Here is a 25380-nt window from a genome sequence, read left to right as displayed (position 1 = left end):
ATTTGCAGCAACTGGAAGCCATGCCACGCCCATTCTCTCCCTCTCCCTCCCCCCTTTCTCCCTCTCTCTGTCAAAATATATAAATAAATTAAAAAATTTAAGAAGAAAAAAATTCAAGTTCAAATACTATTAATATTAGCATTCACATCTAAGTAGGGCAAATTCTTTGGAGCAAAATAGAAAGTTGGGCCCAATGAAGCAGCCCAAGAAACAAACACACACGTGCTGTGTGATAGGTTCTCATTCTGTTCTGACCCACAACGTTTTGATTTAATTGAAACCTCTGGGAGGTAGGAATGATTATTCCCCACTGACAGGCAAGGACACTGAGTGAGGTGGTACTATTCCTTGACCAGTGGTCGCCTGCTCTGGGCCGGGGATAGAGCTGTGTGAGGGCATGCGCAGAACGAGGATGGAGCCTCCATTTGTACCCCATGTCTTCTGATTCGCAGTCCAGAGTGGTCAGCGCTATAACCTGACTGGCCGGAACATAGGACTTTTCCCTTTGTTCCATTGCTGTGCCTTGTGGCGCCCAGTGCACTGTGGCCTTTTGCTGGGTGTTGACAGAAGGGAGGGAAGCTTGCCATCCGACCTTCCCTAGGACCGTTTTTCAGGCAATGGCCGTGGTCATTAGGGGGAAGGTCCAATAATGCAATAGCTGACAATAATTCAGGATGGTTCTTGGTCATATACGTAGGACTATAGCAAGCCCACGTGCTAGAAGCTTAGTAGTCTCTCCCCTCAGTACCTCACAAAATGCTATGCTTCTTGCTCTTCCCAGGACCTCTGTAAGTGCCGTACCCTTTAGTGGGCACACCCCTGTGTCCTCCCCTTTTGTACAACCGAACTCACCAGCAGGTTTCAGCTTAAATGTCACATTCTCAGTGCAGTCCCCTGGACACACTTTACATTTTGCATTTCGAGGGGGTTTTGTTTGTTTCTCTTCTATTAAATATATTAGCTCCAAAACAGCAGAGATTAATGTTTCTGTTTTTGCATGCGCCTTTTTTAAAATACAAGTTCAGTGCCTCATGTATACTGCATTGTTGAATGAATACATGGCTCTAATTTCGCTGTTTTATACATAGTGACTAAAGGTTCACCCTGGAATACTCTTTGATTTCTTTCTCTTTTTTTTTAAGTTTTTTTTTTTTTTTTGCTTATTTCTATGATGTGTGTTTTCTCAGTAGGTCTACGGCCATCACTGTTTTGGGACAAGGACAGTCATTGTAGTTCTTGTACTCCAGTGTACAGAGAGTCGGGGGGGGGCGTCAGTTAGAATGCGACTGTAATCATAATGGGCAGTAGAATTGGGAGTTGAACAAAACATGTTCCAGAGTTTGAGACCTACCTGTTTCTAGGCATCGTGTGGAGTGTATATAAAAGTCATGTCAGAAAAATTGTGGAAGTTATCGTGAGGTAGACAATCCTTGCTGAGGATTGGAATTTAAGAGTGAAGAGTGATTGAGTGGGGGAGGGGATATGATGGAGAGTGGAGTTGGGGGGGGCAAGTGAGCGGGGGGGGGGGAGGGAATTATCATTATTGTCTATAATTATGGAAGTTGTTAATAAAGAAAAGAAATCATGCTCATTCAAACAAGAAAGCAAGCAAACAATCAAAAAAACCTCCCCCCAACATTTACAAGGAAATATATTCATTACCTCTGTTAGTCTACCAACAAGTCAGAAGCTAAGCCAAGTGTGGTGGTGCACATCTTTAGTCCCGGCACTCGGAAGGCTGAGGATGGAGGACCGCTGTGAGGTTAAGCCCAGCCTGGGCTACAGAGGGAGTTCCAGGACAGCCTAGGATGGAGTGAAACCCTGCCTCAACCAAAACAAAAGTCAGAAACTTAATTATGCAAACATTAAACAGGTTAATGAAGTCTTACAGAGAACTAAGCCAATAGGCCTGAAATGACTATTAAATTCACATAAAAGAGCAATATAGCCAGTGTGGTGGTGCACGCCTTTATTCCTAACACTTGGGAGGCAGAGGTAGGAGGATCACCGTGAGTTCGAGGCTGCCCTCAGACTCCACAGTGAATTCCAGGTCAGCCTGGGCTAGAGTGAGACCTTACCTCGAAAAACCAAAAAAAAAAAAAAAAAAAAAAAGAGCAATATAATGTAGTCGCTATGCAATGAGTGAATATATCTATGTGTGTGTGTGTGTGTGTGTGTGTGTATATATATATATATATATATATATATATATATATATATATAGCATACAACTTTTTTTAAACTACAAATTTGGAAATGCTTAGTATATATAACTATATATATATATATATATATAGTAAGTCAATAGAGGCAGGTGGTTTTAAATAGGAAAATAATGTCTTCAGTGCTGTTTCCACCAAAGAAAACAGTGAAGAAGTTCTGTTAAAATAGAAGGGGGTGGGGCTGGAGAGATGGCTTAGCGGTTAAGGTGCTTGCTTGAGAAACCTAAGGACCCATATTCGACTCTCCAGGCCCTACGTAAGCCAGACGCACAAGGTCACACGTGCGCACAAGATGGTGCATGCGTCTGGAATTTGATTGTAGTGGCTGGAGGCCTGGTGTGCCAATTTTTTCTCTCTCTCTCTCATAAAAAAAATTACAAAAAATTAAAAGAAAGAGAAGGGGATGAAAAAGCTTAGCTTCTCCAAACAGAGGGTTTCTGGAGAACTCCCTAGTTCCGGAAGACCCTTTATGAGCTATATCACATATGTACTTTTCTACCCCTCTTTTAGCACTTTCACTAGTATCTCCTAATATGCATAGCTATTTTGATTCATAACTTTGAAAGCAATTTGAACTACTACCTTGCTTGTTTAGAGCATCTTGTAATATCCTACCAGTGTTTCCATGCGTTAGTCATTCCTTAGACCCTCCCAGTACTGATTATTAGATGAACTTGACTATGTCAAGTGACTTGGCCTAGTGCATGAACTCACCGAACAGATTTTATGTTCCAGCCACTAAATGAGTTATAGGCAGGGGCAGATTCAGAGAAGCTTGTGTTACTTAAAGATTCTCTTTCAAGAAAAGGAATACATAATCCCAGCATTCGGGAGGCAGAGGTAGGAGGATCGCCATGAGTTCAAGGCCACCCTGAGACTACGTATTGAATTCCAAGTCAGCCTGGGCCAGAGTGAGACCCTCCCTCAAGAAACAAACAAACAAAAACAACAGAAAAAGGGAATACAATGGTATAAACACAAGATCAGCTTTGAAATAGTCATAGTTGGAAATTAAAAATTATAAAAGCTAGCAAATTCCATAGATGAAAAGAATTCCTGATTGAGCTTCTTTTCTAGATCTTGAAAAAGTCCTCAGACATTCCAGTACCACTCAACAGGAAGAGTGTGTCTGAGGGGAACCGAATGGAGAGTCAGCAAGCTTTTCTAATTGTGGTTGCGCAATCTACTCCCACCACGCTTCCCCACCCCCACAGAATAATCTCATTTTTTCCTGTAATATAATTCACCCCAGACACTGGAATAGAAGCTTACTTCCCACTCTTTCACCCGTTTTTCTCTGCCTCTGATGGTCATCTGGTGCCCACCCAGACTTGTGCAGGTCTAATCCCATCCCATGCACATTTTTTTTTTTTTTTTTTTTGTTTTTTGGTTTTTCGAGGTAGGGTCTCACTCTGGCTCAGGATGACCTGGAATTCACTATGGAGTCTCAGGGTGGCCTTGAACTCATGGTGATCCTCCTACCTCTGCCTCCCGAGTGCTGGGCTCCTATTTGCTTTTTAAACAATTTTTTATTTATTTACTTATTAGAGACAGAGAGAGGAGAGAGAGAGAGAGACAGAAAGAGAGTGAGAATGGCCAGAGCCTCTAGCCCCTGCAAACGAACTCCATATGCATGCGCCACCATGTGCATCTAGCTTATGTGGGACTTGGAAAATCTAACCAGGGTCCTTAGGTTTCGCAGACATCCATCTTAACCGCTGAGCCATCTCTCCAGCCCCTATCCACATTTTTAAAAAGTATCTTAGAGTTGTAAAGTACAAAACAACAACAAAACCTCCAGAGCGTGAACATGTTTTTTAGGGTCCTTGTAGGGTTTAGAAGAAGTACCATGCACCAGGACACCCCAGGTTTCATTTCTGTAGTGAGGGGAACTGTTCCTTTTGCTTGGGGACTGCCCTCCTCACACCTCCAGATCAGAGTTTCACATAGCTTAGAAAAAGCCTTGAAAATGTATTAGTAGCAAGGCAATTGTGCCTTCTGGAAAGTGTTAGGTGTGATAATTGTGACAAAGGGAGAGAAACTTCCTGAGGAAGCACCGGATACCATAGGGAGATTTCAGGAAACTTGACAGGGGAGCCTGCATAGGCCTGGGTTGAGAGCTGTGAGTGCCATCAGACCAGGAACTTAGGCAGAGTGTCCAGGGAGAGGGCGTGGCTGAGACTGTTCGCTTGTAGAGGAAGGACTCAGAGAGCCCTCACACCTCCAGACATGGTGATGGGGTATTGGAGCCCCCATTTACTCCCGGGTACCCTGCTGATTGATCTGATGTTGCCTGCATTCCAGAAATGGAAAAGCAGTCTTGGAGCCAAGGTCTCCTCACTACCTGACTACAACATGATGTGATATTTCATGTGTTTGCCAAGTTCTCAGATTTAATTTTTTTTTGTTCTTTTTTATTTATTTATTTGAGAGTGACAGAGACAGAAAGAGACAGAGAGATAGATAGATAGATAGATAGATAGATAGATAGATAGATAGACAGACAGACAGACAGACAGACAGACAGAGAATGGGCACGACAGGGTTTCCAGCCACTGCAAATGAACTCCAGACACGTGTGACCCCTTGTGCATCTGTCTAACGTGGGTCCTGTTTTGATGGTGAACAATTACCATCATCTTCAACTTCCATTAATAAGCAGAAAAACTGATATGTCCCCTCTTTCTCTTTACCATTGATAGACCCTAGAACTCACAGGTCTCATCTTCATGTCTGTAATTTTCTCATTTGAGAATTTTTCTATACTATGGTTACAATCTGTGATCTTTTTAAAAATTTTTATTCATTTGAGAGAGAGATCTAGAGGCCAGGGTAGGGGGGATGGGTGTGCCAGGGCCTAAAGACACTGCAAACGAACTCCAGACGCATGCACCACCTTGTGCATCTGGCTCATATGGGTCCTGGGGAATCAAACCGGGGGTCATTTGGCTTTGCAGACAAACACCTTAGCTGCTAAGCCAGCTCTCCAGCCCCAGTCTGTGATCTTTTGAGATTGCCTTTTTCTTAAAAAAAAAAAATTATTTATTTATTTGAGAGAGAGAGAGAAAGAGAAAGAGTGTGCGTGAGAGAGAGAGAGAGAATGGGCATGCCATGGCCTCCAGCCACTGCTAACAAACTCCAGATGCATGTGTCCCCTTATGCATCTGCCTTACATGGGTCCTGAAGAATCGAACGGGGATCCTTTGGCTTCGCAGGCAAACACCCTAACCGCCAAGCCATCTCTGCAACCCAAGATTGCCTCCCCCCCCCACCCAATGTGATATCTATCATCTATCTATCTATCTATCTATCTATCTATCTATCTATCTATCTATCTATCATCTGTCTATATGTGAGAGAGTGAAAGCGACAAGTAAGTATAGAGAGAGGAAATGGGCGTGACATCACCTTTAAGTACTGCAGGACATTTGGCTGCTTCTGGATTTTGGCTCTTTAAATAGCACGGCTCTGGCTGTCTATTGATCTTTGTTTTCACATAATTTTTATCTCTTTGGCATAGATTTCTAAGGGTGCATCTGCTGGGTTGTGTAAATGCATGCTTAGTTTTTAAGGCATAAAGTATTTTTTTAGACTTTTAAATATTTTTATTTTTATTTATTTATTTATTTAACAGAGAAACAGAGAGAGCATGGGCACGCTAGGGCCTCCAGATGCATGCTCCCCCTTGTGCATCTGGCTAATGCGGGTCCTGGGGACTTGAACCTGGGCCATTTGGCTTTGCAGGCAAATACCTTAACCACTAAGCCATCCCTCCAGGCCTGAGTAAGACTTTTGATGACACTTCTCCGTCAGCAGCCTGCACCATACCTTCTGTATGAGAACTAGCCAGCAAGGAGGCTTCCATCCTGGTTCCAGCGTGATGTTTGTATGCCCTCTGACTAAAGTATCTGACATAGTATCTTCAGCAATAGGATCTTACCATACAGTTCTAAAGGGCAGCCAATAGCCATGGCAAATAACTGTACTGTTTTGGGGGACCTCAAAGGCCCCCCCTACCAACCTCTTCTAGGGAAGTAGCCCAATACTGACACTAGAGTTTTATGAAAGTTCGTAACTTGGATTTCCAGCAGCCTGGCTGGAAGAGGTATCATTGGGGCACAGATCCTGGGGTTCAGCCCAAAGGTGTGTTTGGGGGAGGATCTGAATTCCAGCCTAAATTATGCAGAATGAGCTCAAGGCACAAATTATTTTTCAGAATGATCATGCCATTTAAAAAAAGTTTATTTGGGCTGGAGAAATGGCGTAGCGGTTAAGCGCTTGCCTGTGAAGCCTAAGGACCCCGGTTCGAGGCTCGGTTCCCCAGGTCCCACGTTAGCCAGATGCACAAGGGGGCGCACGCGTCTGGAGTTCGTTTGCAGAGGCTGGAAGCCCTGGAGGGCCCATTCTCTCTCTCTCCCTCTACCTGTCTTTCTCTCTGTGTCTGTCGCTCTCAAATAAAAAAAAAATTAAAAAAAAAAGTTTATTTATTTATTTATTTGAGAGAGAGAGAGGGAGAGAATGGGCGCACCAGGGGCCTCCAGCCACTTCAAACAAACTCCAGACACACGAGCTCCTTTGTGCATCTGGCTTACAGGGGTCCTTGAGAGTCGAACCGGGATCCTTTGGCTTTACAGGCAAAAGCCTTAACCACTAAGCCATCCCTCCAGCCTGATCATGCCATTTTTAATTCCTGCCGGCTATGTCTGTACTAGAGAGTCAACTTCTCTGCATCCTTGTGAACACTGGGCATTGCCACTATTTTTTTTTTTTGAGTCTCTTACATATGTGTATGTTCGTGTGTGTGGATACACATGTGTGCATAGATGCATAAGTATGCACGTGTGTGCGGTGGCCAGAGAAAATCAAGGTGCCACCAGGACACACAGCTTCCTTGCTAGGTCTTTCTTCTCTCCTCCTTGCTGCTCCTCCTCGCCATCAGCAGAAATGCTCGCAAGTGGAGTGTGATTGACTCGCAGGGCTGATGAGTCAGTGGGGCTATTCATCCATGAGAACTACGAAGGGAAGCCTGTCCCGGAGTCCACAGCCCAGTCCCTAGTCTGCACACCCGGGATTGCTCACTGGAATGAGGCTCCTGGCCCGGGCACTTGAAACCCTTGGCTCCATGAGTCAGACCTCTCTGTGGATCGGGATCTCCTGGAAATGCGTGGCCGTCCTTCTCTCTCATGGGACGGCGTCCGGCGCTTCACTGCACACGAGCACCTGCCCACAGCTGGATCTCACAGGTAGTACACCTCTTGGGTCTGGCTCTTCCTGGTCGATCTCATCTTGGAAGCTGTCCGTGATCAGAGCGGGGAGGCACGTTAAGCCTGAGCTATCTGGAGGGTGCTTTTGCTTTATGGTTGAGGCTGGTGTGTACATACGTGCAAGGAAGCAGCGGCTGGTGATAAGCTGGTATCTGTGGGCTGGCCACCCCAGCTTTGGTGGTGGGAATGTTAGTTCTGCCTCTGCCCAGGAAGAGGAATTCCTCGTCAGTGCTGGGGTAGGAGGAGGCTGGCCGGTGCGCTGGCTGGGGAGTTCCAGACAGCAAACCTACAAAGGATCAGTTAGAGCTGGATCTGAGCAGAAAGTGGGGGAATTCCCATATGCGTATGTAAACGTTATCGCTCATTCATATTCTTGAATAGCACCATATGTTCCATTCAGTGTAATTATCCCTAATTAGTATACAAAAGCATACTCATATATTTCTGTTAAATTTTTATTTTAAGATTTTTTTGGGGGGGGGGGGGGCTAGAGAGATGGCTTAGTGGTTAAGGCACTTGCCTGTGAAGTCTAAGGACCCCGGTTCAATTCTCCAGGTCCCACGTAAGCCAGATGCACATGGTAGCACATGCGTCCGGAGTTCGTTTGCAGTGGCTAGAGACTCTGGTGCCCCCATTCTCTCTTTCAAATAAGTAAACAAAAAACAGTTTTAAAAATTCCATTTATGGTGTATGTGTATATTTGCACGTGTATTTGCATGTTTGCATGCGTGTGGATGGTGTATGTGCTACCACGCACATGTGGAGCTGAGAGGACAAGCTGAGGTGTCTCTGCACCGTCTTTCCTCTGGCCTTATATGGGTGCTAGGGAAGTGAGCCCAGGCTGGTAGGCTTGGCAAACAAGCGCCTTTAACTGCTGAGCCATCTCTTCATCCCTCCACCCTTTTTTTTGTTTTAATGACATGGGGTCTTGATATGTTGACCAGGCTGGCTTAGAACCCCAATAATCAAGTCAGCTTTCTGTCTCAGTCTCCTGAATCACTGAAACTACAAGTGAATACCACCATGTCTGGTCTTGTAAAGTTTAATGTGTAAATGTTTTTATTGTCTTTGAAGGACGACTTTCTGCTAACCAAAGTAACTCATTAATTCTACCTTCGTTGAAATATCAACAGTAGGGCTGTGGAGATGGCTCAGCGATTAAAGGTACTTGCTTACAAAGCCTGCTGGCCCAGGTTCAATTCCCCAGTACCCACGTAAAGCCAGATGCACAAAGTGGCACATGTGTCTGGAGTTTGTTTGCAGCTGTGAGAGGCCCCCATGTGCTCATCTGCTCTCTCTCATATAAACAAAAACTATTTTAAAAAATACGAACGATAACAAACTAGAATTTTTTCCTAGAATGGAAAGGAAGTTTATCTCTGAAAACAGAGGTTGTGACCAATTTTTAAAATATTTTATTTTTATTTGCTTATTTAAGAGAAAGAGAAAGAAGGAGAAAGAGAATGAGAATGGACATACCAGGGCCTTTAGCTGCTGCAAACAAACACCAGACACATTGTCGCCTTGTATATCTGGCTTGCGTGAGTCCTGGGAAATTGAATCTGGGTCCTTTGGCTTTGCAGGCAAGCACCTTAACCGCTGAGCTGTGTCTCCAGCTCAGTGGCTGATTTCTATTTTTTTTTTTTGAGGTAGGGTCTCACTCTAGCCCAGGCTGACCTGGATATCCCCAGTGACTGATTTCTTGACTCCAGTCCAGCACCACAAAGTCCATCTAGTATTTACTTTTTGACAGTGAGAAACTTGGTTCTCTTTGCCTACAGTATGCTTACACAGTTTTTAAGCAGTGTACTTGTTACGGAGTTTTATAACATTACTAACCTGGACCACTGTGAAGGTGTGGATTGGCCCGCTAGAGTACAGAGTTTGTGTTTAGCCTCTTGTGCTTATAGTCAGAGCAGTTAAGCCTTACAGTCAAAATAAAGTGACTCAGGCTAGCTCCCTTCTCCGGTGTCCCTTTCAGAATGGTTGTGACATAATGTGTGTAATACAGTCAGCGTCAAGCTACAGTCTGTATCTCCCTGGGTTCCCACATGGTCCTAGTTGATTTAATTTTTTTTTTTTACTTACACTAAAATTGATTTCTTGTGTTGTAGAGTTCTGTGGGATTTTCCAAAAGTAATCTTGGGGGTTGGAGAGATGGCTTAGCACTTAAGATGCTTGCTTGGGAAGCCTAAGGACCCAGTTTCAATTCCCCAGTGCCCATATAAGCCAGATGCACAAGGTGGCACATGTGTCTGGAGTTTGTTTGTAGTGGCTGGCAGCTCTGGCATGCCAATTCTCTCTCTCTCTCTGCCTCTTCCTCTCTATCTCTCTCCCTCTCTTTCTCTCAAATAAACAAATAAATGGAATATTTTATATTTAAAAAAGTAAGCTTGGGGCTGGAGAGATGGCTTAGCGGTTAAGTGCTTGCCTGTGAAACCTAAGGACCCTGGTTCAAGGCTCCATTCCCCAGGACCCACGTTAGCCAGATGCACAAGGGGGCGCATGCGTCTGGAGTTCGTTTGCAGTGGCTGGAGGCCCTGGTGAGCCCATTCTCTCTCTCTGTCGCTCTCAAATAAATAAATAAATAAACAAATAAATAAAAACAACAAAAAAACCCCTAAAAAATAAAAAGTAAGCTTGTACTCACAACAGAATGGTACCAAACAATTCCATCAGCCCCTAATTTTCTTGTGTTGGTCTCTTGCAGTCAGATACTCCTCTCGCATCCAAATCCCGAACCAGTGCTGTTCTGATTCTCCTTCCTGTGGGTTTCTTTTTTTTTTTAAATTTTTTAAAAAATTATTTATTTATTTATTTGAGAGCGACAGACACAGAGAGAAAGACAGATAGAGGGAGAGAGAGAGAATGGGCGCGCCAGGGCTTCCAGCCTCTGCCAACGAACTCCAGACGCGTGCGCCCCCCTGTGCATCTGGCTAACGTGGGACCTTGGGAACCGAGCCTCGAACCGGGGTCCTTAGGCTTCACAGGCAAGCGCTTAACCGCTAAGCCATCTCTCCAGCCCGTCCTGTGAGTTTCTTTCAATGCATTTCATACAAGATGTCACCTTGTGGAGTGTAGCTTCTGACATTAATTAAAATGCAGTAGAGACTCCGTCATCTGTTTGTGTCAGTAGTCTTTGCCTGGTGTTGCCAAGTAATGTTCCCTTGCATGGCTCTGCTACAGCTTATCCACTTGTGGGGTGAAGACCCAGGATGTGGTGATTATAAAGTTGCTCTAAATATAAATCTTTATGTGCGCATAGGTGTTGAGCCCAGCTGGATGGAATACTGAGAGATATTGCAGAGTCGTATGGTGAGCTATGCTAAGTTTGTAAAACATTGTGAAACTGTCCGCCCAAGCGGCTGTGTTGCTGGGTATCTTCTCTAGTACCATGGGCGCTGCTCCGCTGGTTTATGATTTCACCAGGGCATGGCAGGGCTCCCTGCTTATTTAGTTACCCTAATAGGTGTGTAGTAGGTTTCATCATATAATTTTTGTTGATTTTTTTTTAAAGTTCTCATCTTTAATGAGATGACTTTGGAAATAATAGACATTTCTATGACACCAACACTACCGTTTTTAGAGTCACAGTAAGATACGCAGAATTACATCCATAATTACTATGAATGCCAACATTTCAAAAATATGCAACGCTTCACGAATTTGTGTGTCACCCTTGCGCAGGGGGCCGCGCTCATCTTCTCTGTATCGTTGCAATTTTAGTATATGAGCTGCTAAAGTGAGCACTTTAAAAAAATGGTTTTTTTGTTCATTTTTATTTATTTATTTTTGAGAGGGACAGAGAAAGAAGCAGATAGGGAGAGAGAGAGAGAATGGGCGCGCCAGGGCTTCCAGTCACTGCAAATAAACTCCAGACGCGTGCGCCCCCTTGTGCATCTGGCTAACGTGGGTCCTGGGGAATCGAGCCTTGAACCAGGGTCCTTAGGCTTCACAGGCAAGCGCTTAACCACTAAGCCATCTCTCCAGCCCTCAAGTGAGCACTTTCATTTATTTATTTAATTATTTTTTGAGGTAGGGTCTCAATCTGGTCCAGGCTGACCTGGAATTCACTATGTAGTCTCAGGGTGGCCTCGAACTCATGGTGATCCCCCTACCTCTGCCTCCCGAGTGCTGGGATTAAAGGCGTGCATCACCATGCCTGCCTCGTTTATTTTTGAAATGGAGGACTTGCTGTATTGCCTAGGCTGGTCTTGAACTCCGGGGTTCAAGTTATCCTAGTGCCTCAGCCTTCCAAGTAGCTGGACTACAGGCTCATTGTGGTTTTGATTTGTGCTTTCTTTCTTTTTTTTTTTTTAATGCAATTTTTTGAAAGTCTGATTTTTAAAATTTTTATTTATTTATTTATTTGAGAGTGACAGACAGAGAGAAAGACAGATAGAGGGAGAGAGAGAGAATGGGCGCGCCAGGGCTTCCAGCCTCTGCAAACGAACTCCAGATGCGTGTGCCCCCTTGTGCATCTGGCTAACGTGGGACCTGGGGAACTGAGCCTCAAACCGGGGTCCTTAGGCTTCACAGGCAAGCGCTTAACCACTAAGCCATCTCTCCAGCCCGATTTGTGCTTTCTTTATTAGTAGTACCAACGTTCTTTTCTTATTTGCCACTTATGTATTTTCTGTGGTGAGGCGTCTGTGGAGAAGCTCCCTTGTCCCCATTGTATATGGGGTTGTTTGTTTTCTTATTGATTTGTAGAGTTCTTATATATTCTAGATAAAGCTTCCTTTTCAGATGTGTGCATTACAAGTATTTTTCTCTCAGGTTGTGACTTATTTTTAGTCCCTTCACTATGTTTCTCACAGTGCAAAAACTCTTGATTTTTGTGAAATGAATCTTGTTTACTGAGTTTTCCTTTTATAGGTTACGTGTATGGTGCTCTCTATAAAAACTCTATGTCTGGGCTGGAGAGATGGCTCAGTGGTTAAGGCACTTGCCTGAGAAGCCAAACAACCCAAGTTCAATCTCACGTAAGCCCCAGATGCACATGGTGGCGTATGCATCTGGAGTTTGTTCGTTTGCAGTGGCTAGAGGCCCTGGTGTGCCCATTCTCTCTCCCTTGCTCTCTGTCTTTATTAAATAAAATAAAAATAAACTATTTAAGAAAAAACAACTCTATGCTAAAAACAAAGTCATGTAGGTTTTTGCTTTGTTTTCTTCTAAAAAATCATGCAGTCTTACACACTTATATTTAATATATTATAAACTTATTTATTTATGAGAGAGTGAGAGAAGGAGAGAGAGGGAAAGAGAATGGGCACACCAGAGCCTCTAGCCACTGCAAATGAACTCTAGACACATGCATCACCATGTGCATCTATCTGGCTTACATAGGATCTGGGGAATCGAGCCTCCTTCTGTCTTTAAGCTTCACAGGCAAGCACCTTAACCGCTAAGGCATCTCTTCATTCCCCACACTTACATTTAAATCTGTGATGCTGTGGAGGTGAACTTTGAATTTTGTATATACGTGAGGCATGTGTTAACCATCTTCTTGAATTTACATGCTCAGTTCCTCCAGCACTATTTGGTGAAAATGTCATTCTTTCCTTATGGAATTGCCTTTGTTACTTTGAGAAAACAAAATAAAAACAGCACTGACCATATTTATGCTATTCTTCATGAGTATATCATTTCACCAATATTACACTAGGTTGGTCCCTGGGGCTTTGTATTCTTGAAATTGCAAAGTGTGAGTTGTCTAGATTTATTCTTCCTTTTCATACTTATTTTGGTCATCTTTCTCTCTCCCCCTTTGAGGCAAGGTTTTGTTCTAGCATAGGTGGCTGACTCGGAGGTCATTTGGAAGTCCAGGCTGGCCTTGAGTTCACAATGATTCTCCTACCTGGGCCTCCGGAGTACCTGGATTAAAGGTGTGAGCCACCACACTATGCCTCTATTTGCCTTATGATAGGCATTGTATAATCAACTTCCTGGTGTCTCTGATAAAGCTTCCTGAACTTTTCATATCTGTGAAGCATTTGGTGGCAACTGTTATCCCAATGAAACGTGTCTGCTAACTTGTGCACATAGCTCATCTCCCCGTTTGCTTAGGTCTTATTTCTTCACACATCCTACATGGCAATCATATCCCTAGACCGGGGAGCCACCAAATTAGGCCTTATTTATTTCGTCCAGTGTTTTATAGTTTTTGGCATATAGATATTATACATATATCATTAGATTTACATATAAATATTTCAGAATTTAAAAAAAGTATATTCATTGTATATGGCACTATGTTATATAAAAACATTTTCATACAAGTATGCTAAGCATATACCCCCCTCTCAAGCCTTCCTACTGTCTGTTTTCTCAATTTTGATGTTATTATGAGTGGCATTGTTTTTAAATTTTCACATTCCAGGTAATTGCGTACAGGAGTACAATTAACTACTTTAATTTTTTTTTTTAGAAAGAGACAGGGAAGCCGGGGGTGGTGGCGCATGCTTTTAATCCCAGCACTCGGGAGGCAGAGGTAGGAGGATTGCCGTGAGTTCAAGGCCACCCTGAGACTCCATAGTGAATTCCAGGTCAGCCTGGGCTAGAGTGAGACCCTATCTCAAAAAACCAAAAAAAAAAGAGAGAGAGAGAGAGTGAGAGAGACAGAGACAGAGAGAGAAAGAGAGAGAGAGAGAGAGAGAGAGAGAATGGGCATGCCAGGGCCTCCAGCCACTGAAAATGAACTCCAGACACATATGCCACCTTGTGCAGTTGGCTTACATGGGTCCTGGGGAATCGAACCTATGTCCTTTGGCTTTTCAGGCAAATGCCTCAACCACTAAGCCATCTCTCCAGCCCAAGTTTTTTTTTTTCTTTTTTTGAGACAGGTTCTTTCCATGTATATTTATTTTCCTGGCTGTATGAAACTTGCTATGTAGATCAGGCTAACCTTGAACTTGTGACGATCTTCCTGCTTCTACCTCTGTGGTTAACTTTACATCCTGATTGTTGATGAAGAATAAATCCCTGAGGACCCCCCTCCCCGCCCAGGTTGTAATATATTACCCTTCGTATGTATTGCTGGGCTTAATTTGACAGTTTTTTTTTTGTGTGTGTGTGTAGGAATTTGGAGTCCTTGTTCATAGGTATATTAGTCTATAGTTTTCTTCCTTTTCATGCTTTTGTTGATATTGTAGTCAGCTCCATATTGCTGGGATAAACTGCCAAACTGGACACAGTTTATGGGAGGAAAGGATTTATTTCAGGCGTACAGATCCAGGGGAAGTTCCATAATGGCAGAAGAAGCTGGCTCCCTTTCACAGATCTAAGGAGAGCGAGCGAGCGAGTGAGAGAGAGAGAGAGAGAGACCATCAAACAGCCAGTGGCACCACAATCATACACAAACTGGCAACCAGAGGAGGGCCCCCAGGCAGAGCTCAGATTAACGCTGGACCTCCATGCTGGAACTAGATCCACCCCCAAACACACTTTAAGGCTGGACCCCAGGATCCACCCCCAGCGACACCTCTTCCAGCCAGGTGGATGGAAATCCAAGTTTTAATAAAACCCCTGAGTCTAGTGTAGGGCAAACACTCAAACTACCACAGTCGGGGTTTTGGTATTAGTCCAGTTCCATTTTCATTTGAAGACACATTCTCCAGAAATAGACTAGGGGACATTGTGCTTGTGAGATGTGAGATGGCAGAGTGATGATCGTGTAATGGCACAGGTAGCCCCGATTTTGAACTTAGGAGACAGCGGAGCTCTCTTGGCCTCTGTTCATATTTCCCTACCTCTTGGCACAAGAGATATATTTTTTTTTCCCCTTTGCTATGAATCACTTGGTACTGACAGTGCCAGCGCCATCTTGCTGCCAAAGCTGTTGTCTGGCTTCTCCAATGGGCAAGGTCTGAAAGTTCCAGCAAACCTGGGCCCGATTTGCATAGAACCCTGCATGCAGGCTAATTAGTGAGAAGAAGTAGAAGCTAAGCATCTGGAAGTGGGACAGGTTTCGGAGGACTTTTCCTTTGAAGATAGCAGCATGTTTCTCCCCACAGAACAATATAACAGTTCTCATTAAGCTGCGAATGGAACAGATGTGTTTCCATTACTTGTATCCCAGGCTCTCAACTCAGGTCATGAGCTGCCTGGCTTTTCATAGCTCACTGATTGTGTAAAAAGAGTAACTGCTCTGAGATTAGAGACTATCACTTTGCATATTGACCTACTAGATATAATTATTTCACTAGAAATACAGTGAACATTGGTTAAGAAGGTTTTCTTTATTTTTAATGTTTAATGAAAAAATTTAAAAAGTTATTTGAGAAAGAAATAGGCAGATGAGAGAGAGAGAGAGAGAGAGAGAATGGGTACGCCAGGGCCTTCAGCCGCTGTAAATGAATTCCAGAAGCATGCGCCACCTTATGCATCTGACTTACGTGGGTCCTGGGGAATCAACCTTGGGTCCTTTGGCTTTGCAGGCAAACATCTTAACTGCTAAGCCATCTCTCCAGCCCAAGAAGGTTGTCTTTACTTACCATTTATTATAGTGTCCCCAAGTATAACTATATCTCCTTTTATTTTCATTTGCAGATGGGAAAACTATAACAATATTAGGGAAATAATATAACTGTATGGAGACTGTATTTTATGAAGATATTTGCTAATATAGTTGCTTTCCTAACTGAAAAATCTGTCAATCTTCTCCTTAAGATTTTCTTAAAATGTGTGTGGAAAACCTATTTGCCAGAGACCAGTCTCATTGCCCAAGTACACTAAGTCAGTTCCAGCAACTCATCTCCTCAGATGTATCAAGCCTTTCTCCTGGGATCTCTTGGTATCTCTAGCTTGCTTTTTCCACCATTATTTTAAATCATTATTTTCCTCTCCTGCCTTTTCTCCCCTGCTTACCCCCTTCCCTTTCCTTCCCTTCCCCAATTTCCTTCCTTCCTTCCTTCCTTCCTTCCTTCCTTCCTTCCTTCCTTCCTTCCTTCCTTCCTTCCTCCCTCCCTCCCTCCCTCCCTCCCTCCCTCCCTCCCTCCCTCCCTCCCTCCCTCCCTCCCTCCTTCCTTCCTTCCTTCCTTCCTTCCTTCCTTCCTTCCTTCTTCTCTCCCTCTGTCCTTCCCTCCCTTCCTTTTCTTTTTTTGAGTGGGGGGGGGGGCTCACTCAAGCCCAGGCTGACCTGAAATTCACTATGTAGTCTCAGGGTGGTCTCAAACTCACAGAGATCCTCCTACTTCTGCCTCCTAATGCTGGGATTAAAAGGGCGAGCCACCTCGCCTGGCTCCTTCCCCCTTTTTCTTGCTGCTGACTTAGTACTGGAGATCCAGGGCTAAATGGTCATTCTTAGCTGATGTCGTTTTCTTTGCCTCTTGGGAACAGAAGGAGTGTGGAGTGAGGGTGTGCTGCATGGGAACAGAGTGTAGTAGAGAATGAACGAACGCAAGAAGAAGAAATTGGTCTACTGACATCTTTCCAGGTCTGCCGACCTCGGTTTTGAACATAGATGTTTCTGGTAGAAGTGTTTGCAAAACTCGTCCCTCAGAAGTCTGGAGGGAGGGAACCATGTCACTGTGTGTGTGTGTGGGGGGGGAGGGTCAGCCAGGTTTGACCTTTCAGATTATGTGTTTCTTGTAAGGTAGACTTTTATTACTTGGGGATGGCTGTGAAAATTTGCATGGCAAATTAAGTATTTTCCATTTTCTTCTATCTAAAAGGAGCTTCTGGGTTGAAGCATGCCTTCCTCTCTTACTTGTTCATGTTTTGTGGAGGAGGAAGGGGATGAGAGGAAGAAGAGAGCATACATTGTAAAATGGTAATGGGTATCTTTTTCTATTTTATTTATTTACAAGCAGAGAGAGAGAGAGAGAGAGAGAGAGAGAGGAGACAGACTGAGAGAATGGGCGTGGCAGGTCCTCCAGCCACTGCAAACGAACTTCAGACACATACGCCACTTTGTGCATCTGCTCTCCGTGGGTACTGGGGAATTGAACCTGGGTCCTTTGGTTTTACGGGCAAGTGCCTTAACCACTGAGCCATCTCTCTAACCCAATCGGTATCTTTTAACAGAAGTCATTAATTCATTAGTTTGCCTTCAGGGAAATGAAGAGACTGCACACATCTTGGACTTTGGCCGTAAGTAGGAGAGATGAGCTGGGAGATCTGGGTCAGTCTGGGCCTCCTGTGTGTCATTTATCTGCCTGTGTGCGTTCTTAGCTGGCCTTGCAGAGCACCTGGATCAGCAGTGAGCACGTCGTTGATTATCATCATCTCTGGGGCTAGGTAGGGCAGTGATCAAAGTCACTTGTTGAGAAAAGGAGAAAAGTGAGATCTGATTGTTGAGGGCTTGATCATTCATGTCGTCATGTGGGCATCAACAGAGCCTCTGGGCCATAGCACTATATGGTCCTTTATGTGAGATTTCGTGTGTAGATACATATATGTGTGTATATTCATATAGAAAAATTATATGTAGTCACATACACAATTCATAAGCGCACACGTAACAAAATTTACACACCTATATGCCCAAGCCACCATTACCCTGATTAAGATACAGAACTCTTCCAGCTTTCCAAGCCTCCTTTGTGGCCCCTTCCAGTCAGCCCCAGAGAGAAACTTGGTTTAGACTTCCATCAGCAGGTATTAATTTTATAGAGTAAATATTTGGACTGAATGTCTTGTTAATTTTGAGAAAGTAAAGTTGCAGCAAGACTCCAAAACATTTAGCTTAGATAGAAAAGAAATAAAGTAGGCTGGAGTGATGGCTTAGTGGTTAAGGCATTCGCCTGCAAAGCCAAAGGACCCCAGGTTCGATTCTCCAGTACCTATGTAAGCCAGATGCACAAGGTCTGGAGTTTGGGGTGGCTAGAGGCCCTAGTGTGCCCATTCTCTCTCTCTCTCTGCCCCCCTCTCTCTTTTAAAGAAAGAAATAAGTAAAAAAATTTTAAAAAGAAAAGAAACAAAGTGAGATTTCAGGCTATGCAATTTTTTTGACAAGGAATTTGTCATTATCCTTGATACAAAGTGGGCGCTGGAAGCGGCTTACTCCTTCTCATCATTCAGATGAAAACCACTTCAGCCCTTAGGTGAGTAACAATTCTAAGCTGCAAGCAACAGAACGTCAACTTAGGCAGAAAGTAAAGTCTATGAAAGAGAGCAAAGGTTCAAACAACGGGAGGCTCAGACACACAGACCAGGGGTCTGTCTGGCCCCGGTGGGTCTGGGTCTGCTGCTCTGGTAAACAGTCTCTAAGGATTCTGGATCTTTGGGTCATTCTTGAAATTCACAGCCTGGGAGGAGACACAAGGAGCTTGGTGTAGTTCACATGACGCCCAGGGACCTGGAGAGGAAACGTCCACTTCCGTGTTGTGAGGTTGGGTCTCTCCTGCCACCAGGACTCACAATGGGCGATCCCCTCAAATAGGAAGGAGGTTTGGATGCCTTTCCAACAAAAGAGGAACAAAACAAAAACAGACTCCCAAAGGCAGATGTCTACATCATGAATCATGTTTTCTTTTCTTTCTCTGTTTTTTTTTTTTTTTTTTTTGAGGTAAGGTCTCACACTAGTCCAGGCTGACCTGGAATTCACTCCGTCATCTCAGGGTGGCCTTGAACTCACAGCGATCCTCCTACCTCTGCCTCCCTAGTGCTGGGATTAAAGGCGTGCGCCACCACGCCCGGCTTTTTTTTTTTTTTTGAGGTAGGGTCTCTAGGCTGACCTGGAATTCACTATGTAGTCTCAGGGTGGATTTGAACTCACTGTGATCCTTCTACTTCTGCCTCTCAAGTGCTGGGATTAAAGACATGTGCCATCATGCCCAGCGAATCATGGTTTCTTTTATGGTCGAATATTACCATTTTAATGATATTTTGAAGCCTTCTCTTATTGTAGACATGGGTTTTGTCTAAATATCATAGCTCGGGCCCTCAGCTGTTCTTGATAGGAGCCATTCGTGGAACACCAATCAGCTATCTCCTAGGACATGAGATTTCATGTTAAGTGTCATTTCCGTGCATCTCAGGAAAACATGCTGGCATTGCAAAGAAATACCACTCGTCCAAACTGAGAGGTGGCATGGCAATCCGAGGTCCTTGTCATGTACTTTAAATATCTGCTGCCATCATCCAATAGGTGAAGTGCCAATGAAACAGAAGGCTTTCAGAATTCTTGATCAAGAACACGATGGTACCACCTGCTTAAACCCTATGCTCCTGTGGGTTGTAAACCAACCTGAATTTGATGACTCACTTACCCCTAAAAAGTTAAAACGTAATGGGGAGGGGTGATGGGATTTTCTTTTTATTTATTTAATTTCTCTTTTAAACAGATTATAGTCTTTTTATTTCCTCTCTCCTGTTTCTGTTTCCCTGGGGCCCTCCTCTGTGGGGTTATGAGATTGACTGTGGGGGTCATGAAGGCCTCATCAGTCCCATTGGGATGGGGGCAAAACTGTGTTTCAGGGTATTCACCACCCTCCACTCTATGGCTCTTGCAGTTTTTCCACTCTCTTCCACAGTGTTCCCTGAGCCATGGCAAGCCTGTCGGCGGTCTGATTTAGTGTTGAGTTCTGTGTAGCTTTTGGATTTCTGCTTTGAACGGGTTTTGTTTCATCACCATGTCTGCCACCCTCACCCTGGAGCTGGTTGTCAGGTTAGCAGGAAGAGCGGTGTTCATGGTACCACTTTCACTGGATTCTTTAAAAAAGATTTAATTTTTATTTATTTATTACAGTGGGAGGGGGAGGGGGGGGAGAATAGGCGTGCCAGGGCTTTTAGCCACTGTAAACGAACTCCAGATGCATGTGCCACTAGCTTACATGGGGCCTGGAGAATTGAACCTGGGACCTGAGGCTTCGAAGGCATGGGCCTTAACTGCTAAGCCATGTCTACAGCCCCTGGTTTTTTTTTTTTAACTGACAATCTGTGCTGCACCAACCATCTTTATTTCCCAAGTTAATCGTAACCATTAATTTGATTCCTAAATTCGTGCATTAACTGAGAATTATTGGTGTGTGTGTTCCGATGACAGGTCTGTGTAGTGTTTATGTCGGCGTCGTTATAGTTGTTCCTCTGGCAGGGATTGTTCCAGAACTCACTCAGACACCCCATCTCTACATGTCCAAGTCCCTGACATGGAAAACGCAGTATCCACATGTAAGTTATGTCTGTGTACTGCAGAGCTGAATGAAGATGGCGCCCATGGCTTTGTCCGCGCTAGGCTTTTGCTGAGCTACACATCTGGACCTTGGGTCCTGAGACAGGATCTCTCTATGTAGCCCAGGCTGGCCTGGGACTCACTCTTTGGACTGAGCTAGTCTTGAACTTGAGATTTTTATGGGCTTCACCTCCCTGCTGGGATTACAGGTATGTGTCACAAACCTAGCATCTCCATATAATTTCAGTCTTCTCTAGATTACTTACAAACCCTAATACAATATAAATGCTGTATTGCTTTGGAAATAATAAGGAAAACAAATCTTTTTTTTAATTTTCATTTTTTAACTTTTTTTTTGTTCATTTTTATTTATTTATTTGAGAGTGACAGAGAGAGAGAGAGGGAGGAAAGAGGCAGATAGAGAGAGAATGGGCGCGCCAGGGCTTCCAGCCACTGCAAAAGAACTCCAGACGCGTGCACCCCCTTGTGCATCTGGCTAACGTGGGTCCTGGGGAATGGAGCCTCGAACTGGTGTCCTTAGGCTTCACAGGCAAGTGCTTAACTGCTAAGCTGTTTCTCAAGCCCTATTTTCATTTTTATGTTTTTATCTACTTAATTTTTTGAGGCAAGGCCAACAGTCTGCCCTCTTTTTTCATGAGAGGGGGTGAGAGAAAGGGAGAGAATTGGGGCTCCAGGGCTTCTAGCCACTCTAATTGAACTCTAGACACGTGCGCCACCTAGTGGGCATGTGTGACCTTGTGCGCTTACACCACCTTGTGTGTCTGGCCTACATGGGACCTGGAGAGTTGAACATGAGACCTTAGGCTTTGCCGGCAAGCGCTTTAAATGCTAAGCCATCTCTCTAGCCCAAGGAAGAAAAAATCTTTATGTGTTCACTGTAGACCCTATTTTGTTCCCTGAATATTTATCATCTGAGATTGATTGAACGTGCATATCCAGAACACAAGCATGTGGAGAGCTGGGACTGTATTGCCAGTGCAAATGGCTGAATTCGAGACAGGGTTCTTTTTGCTTTCATTGTGTGTGTGTGTGTGTGTGTGTGTGTGTGTGTGTGTGTTATTGCACCTGTTACTCAGGTCTCTGTGGTCTGGGTTTTGCTTGTGCTTTGTTTTTTTTTCGAGGTAGGGTCTCACTTTAGCCCAGGCTGGCTTGGAATTCACTATGGAGTCTCAGAGTGGCCTTGAACTCACAGCGATCCTCCTACCTCTGCCTCCCGAGTGCTGGGATTAAAGGCGTGCGCCACCATGCCCGGCTATTGTGTTTGCTATTTTGACTTGAACACATTTGAGGAACCATCAAATTGCTGGCGTAACCAGTTGCACTACTCTGGAGTAGCAAGGGTGTCCAGTTCAGCCCTGCGGCCGCAGCCACATCCTCAAGGTGTCCAGGGGAGCAGCCTGTGTTTGTTTCTGTTTGCTTTGTTATGAAAACACCTCTTCTCTCTTACCTGGCCAAGCCTGGATGCCACAGGTTCTTAGTGACATTCTTCACACTTTCTAAAGTATATACATATCACTCTCAGAAATGGAGGTCATTTGAAGGGCTGCTTGAGGGCCTGGAGAAAATGTTGCAGCTAAATCCCTTTTCCTTAGAAATCATCGAGCCAAACTAAACACTCAGCGAAGGTTTTGTGAATTCTGACTCTTATGAGGTTTATGTTTAGGATCTGAATGTCATAACTAAAAGGACAATCTCTTGCTCCTGTACCCAGGATTTCCACTTGCTTATCACTATAAAGATGACCCTTAAGGGGCTAGGACATAGCTTGGTGATAGTGTGTTTTCCTGGCATGTGTAAATTCCTAGGTTCAATCCCTAGCACTCGGGGGAGGGGGAGAATGAATTCTTCACACACTTAGCACAAAGTAGTTGCATAGGTGGTGGGTGAGCTTAAAGTATTTATCGACACACAGAGCATCCACAATGAGTTTTTCTTTTTAAATCCCCAAAAAAGCCACCTAGATGAACACTCAGACTTGCTAATTACCATGGTAGAGCCCACTATCCCATAATTATAGCTTGCAGTGATTGTCAGCTTGTAAATGCTGGGCTTTTGCAGCATTCACGCAACAGATGATTTGGCGTGAGTCATTGGCTCCCATTGTAACCTTGGCCTGCCCTATTTTGTCTGTCTTTCTCAAACCTTTCTTTCTGATTGTTGTGGGATTGGAACTCTATAACTTAACGATGCCAGGGAGAAGCTAGAATCTGGATGAGCTTAGAGCCCAGGAGCCAGTGGCTCTCGAGTCTCAAGTCCTTGTCTAGAACTGAAAAACCATGGACACTGAGAAGTGTAAGTTATGAAAGATGTAAGAGAGTGGAAAGAGGAAAGAAGAAAAAGCAGGAAAACTCCTACGTTAAGAGGAATGGAAGATGGAAAGACTGGGGAAAAAATGTCACTCACACATGGAGGCTTGGGTCTGATCCATTTGTATGAATTAGATATCCAATTAGGGTGGGTCTTATTGCCAAATCCAAAAGTATATGGTGGGTCTTGATTGGTTGTTGGGCCCAGGAGGAGAGCTGACTCAGGAAGGCGCCTCCATGGGTGCTTGGTGCGCAGAAGAGGAATCCGGAAAAACCAGGAAGTGGATGCTATTTGTAGTCGTCCTGGATGAGGCTGACTGGGACTGCCTTTGGATCTCTTCTGCAACTCACTGCCTATGAAAGTAAGGGCTGCAGAGAGGACTCAGCAGTTAAGGTGCTTACCTGCAAAGCCTAAGGACCTGAGTTTGAATCCCAGTACCCACGTAAGGCCAGATGCACAAAGTGGCACATGCATCTGGAGTTCATTTGCAGTGGCTAGGGGCTCTGGCACACCCACTCTCTCACCCTTGGTCTCTCCTTCCTTACAAATAAATTAAATATATACATATACATACATATATATATATATACATACATACATACATATATATATATACACACACACTATATACACACACACACACACACACACACACACACACAAATATATAGATAATTTTTTAAAGGGCTACCTTGCTCCTTATGCATATTACTATCTTCAGCTTGGGAGACGGTTTACTAAAGAGTTCATGTTGGGCTGGAGAGATGGCTTAAGTGCTTGCCTGGAGCCTAAGGACCCTGGTTCGAGGCTCCGTTCCCCAGAACCCACATTAGCCAGATGCACAAAGGGGCACACGCATCTGGAGTTCATTTGCAGCAGGTGGAGGCCCTGGCGCGCCCATTCTCTCTCTCTCTCTATCTGCCTCTTTCTCTGTCTGTCACTCTCAAATAATTAAATTAAAATAAACAAAAACTTAAAAAAGAGTTCATGTCACTTGGGTTGTTAAATTTCTTTCTTCTTGTGTTATTTCTGCTCTTCTCACTCTTTCTTAAGATATCTCTTTATATAATATCAACATAAGTATTAAAATGCACCTTATAGCACGTGCATTTGTAAAGATACCACCACAATGATGTAAATCAGTTATATTTTATTATTTTTATTTTGTTTTTAGAGAGATGGAGAGAGAGAATTGGCATGCCAGGGCCTCAGCCATTGCAATCGAACTCCGCATGCATGCGCCACCTAGTGGGCATGTGCAACCTTGTGCTTGCCTCACCTTTGTAAGTGGCTTACGTGGGCTCTGGAGAGCCGAACATGGGTCCTTAGGCTTTGTAGGCAAGCGCCTTGACTTCTAAACCATCTCTTCACTTCCCCCCCCGCCTTTTTTTTTAAAAACAAAAACTATTTATTTATGTGTGTGTGTGTGTGTGTGTGAGAGAGAGAGAGAGACAGACAGACAGGCAGTGGGCGTGCCAGGGCCTCCAGTTGCTGCACACAAACTCCAGATGCATGTTCCCCTTTGTGCATCTGGCTTATGTGGGTCCTGGGGAATCAGACCTGGGTCCTTTGCCTTTGCAGGCAGGTGCCTTAAGTGCTAAGTTATCTCTCCAGCCTGCTTTATTTTAATTGTTATTTATTGATTTGAGTGAGAGAGAAAGAGGTAGAGAAAGAGAGAGATGTTTTAGTTTTGGTTGAATGACCATTCACTCCTTCTGACTTCCATTTGTTATCATCTAAGGGCTCAGGGTTTGCTTTCTCTGCTGGTTAATGAATTAAGGTGCAGGAAAGTGTTCAAAAAAAAAGTGAAGTTTATTTGAAAGTAGAAAGTTAAGCAAGCAGAGCGAGCACATGGCAGAAGAGACTCCAGAGCTGGGGGATGTGCTGTCCCAGGCTTTTATGAAACGAGGGACATCTTCCCATCCAGAGTCTTTGTTGGTCACAAGCTTCACGAGGACAAAGGCTATGGCTGGTCATGAAGCAGCCAGCACTCTGCAGGTCCCCAAAGTCCACCAAGCAAGCTTGCTGGTAGGAGAACTCACTTAGGCAAGGAATAAGAAGCAGGAAGTGAACCACCCTCTTCACTATCTTAGGTCGCCGTCTTGGGGTGCTCTAAAGTGTAGCCACTGACCAAGGGCCCTTTTCCCTATCTGTCTGCACTTGCTAAGAAGACTGTCTCGCTCCTGTAGTGTCTCACGTTTAATCAGTAAGAGTTTATTGAGTGGCACCTACATGTCAGGTATTGGCCGAGGTGTGAGAAATACAGAAGAGAGCTATAGTGTTCTAGATTTGCAATGGAGTTGAAGGGAGGGAGACCATGTTTGTAAATGTACGCCTCGCCTCAGAGAGTCTCAGATATTAGCTAATTACCGTAGTAATCAGAAGTGACAAAAGCCTGCTGCGTCGGACATGGAATTGATAACGTTATACTGAGAGTAACACTTCTGGAAAT

At 44.2% G+C, this 25380-nt stretch overlaps 1 protein-coding gene and 1 non-coding gene across 4 annotated transcripts in view; one reads left to right on the top strand and one right to left on the bottom strand.

The window, feature by feature from the left end:
- Arhgef28 (Rho guanine nucleotide exchange factor 28) overlaps positions 1 to 25380 on the top strand; it is a 361317-nt gene that overhangs the window by 84741 nt on the left and 251196 nt on the right. The gene's annotated exons all lie outside the window — the stretch shown is intronic.
- Positions 11129 to 11236, bottom strand: LOC123454895. Its single transcript, XR_006633550.1, has one exon. It is a non-coding gene; the product is annotated as a U6 spliceosomal RNA (small nuclear RNA).

Source organism: Jaculus jaculus, chromosome 14 (genome assembly GCF_020740685.1).
Source record: "Jaculus jaculus isolate mJacJac1 chromosome 14, mJacJac1.mat.Y.cur, whole genome shotgun sequence".
In the NCBI taxonomy this organism is placed as follows: domain Eukaryota; kingdom Metazoa; phylum Chordata; class Mammalia; order Rodentia; family Dipodidae; genus Jaculus; species Jaculus jaculus.
The sequence above is the reverse complement of the archived record's forward strand: the minus strand, read 5'-3'. Positions and strand labels throughout refer to the sequence as shown.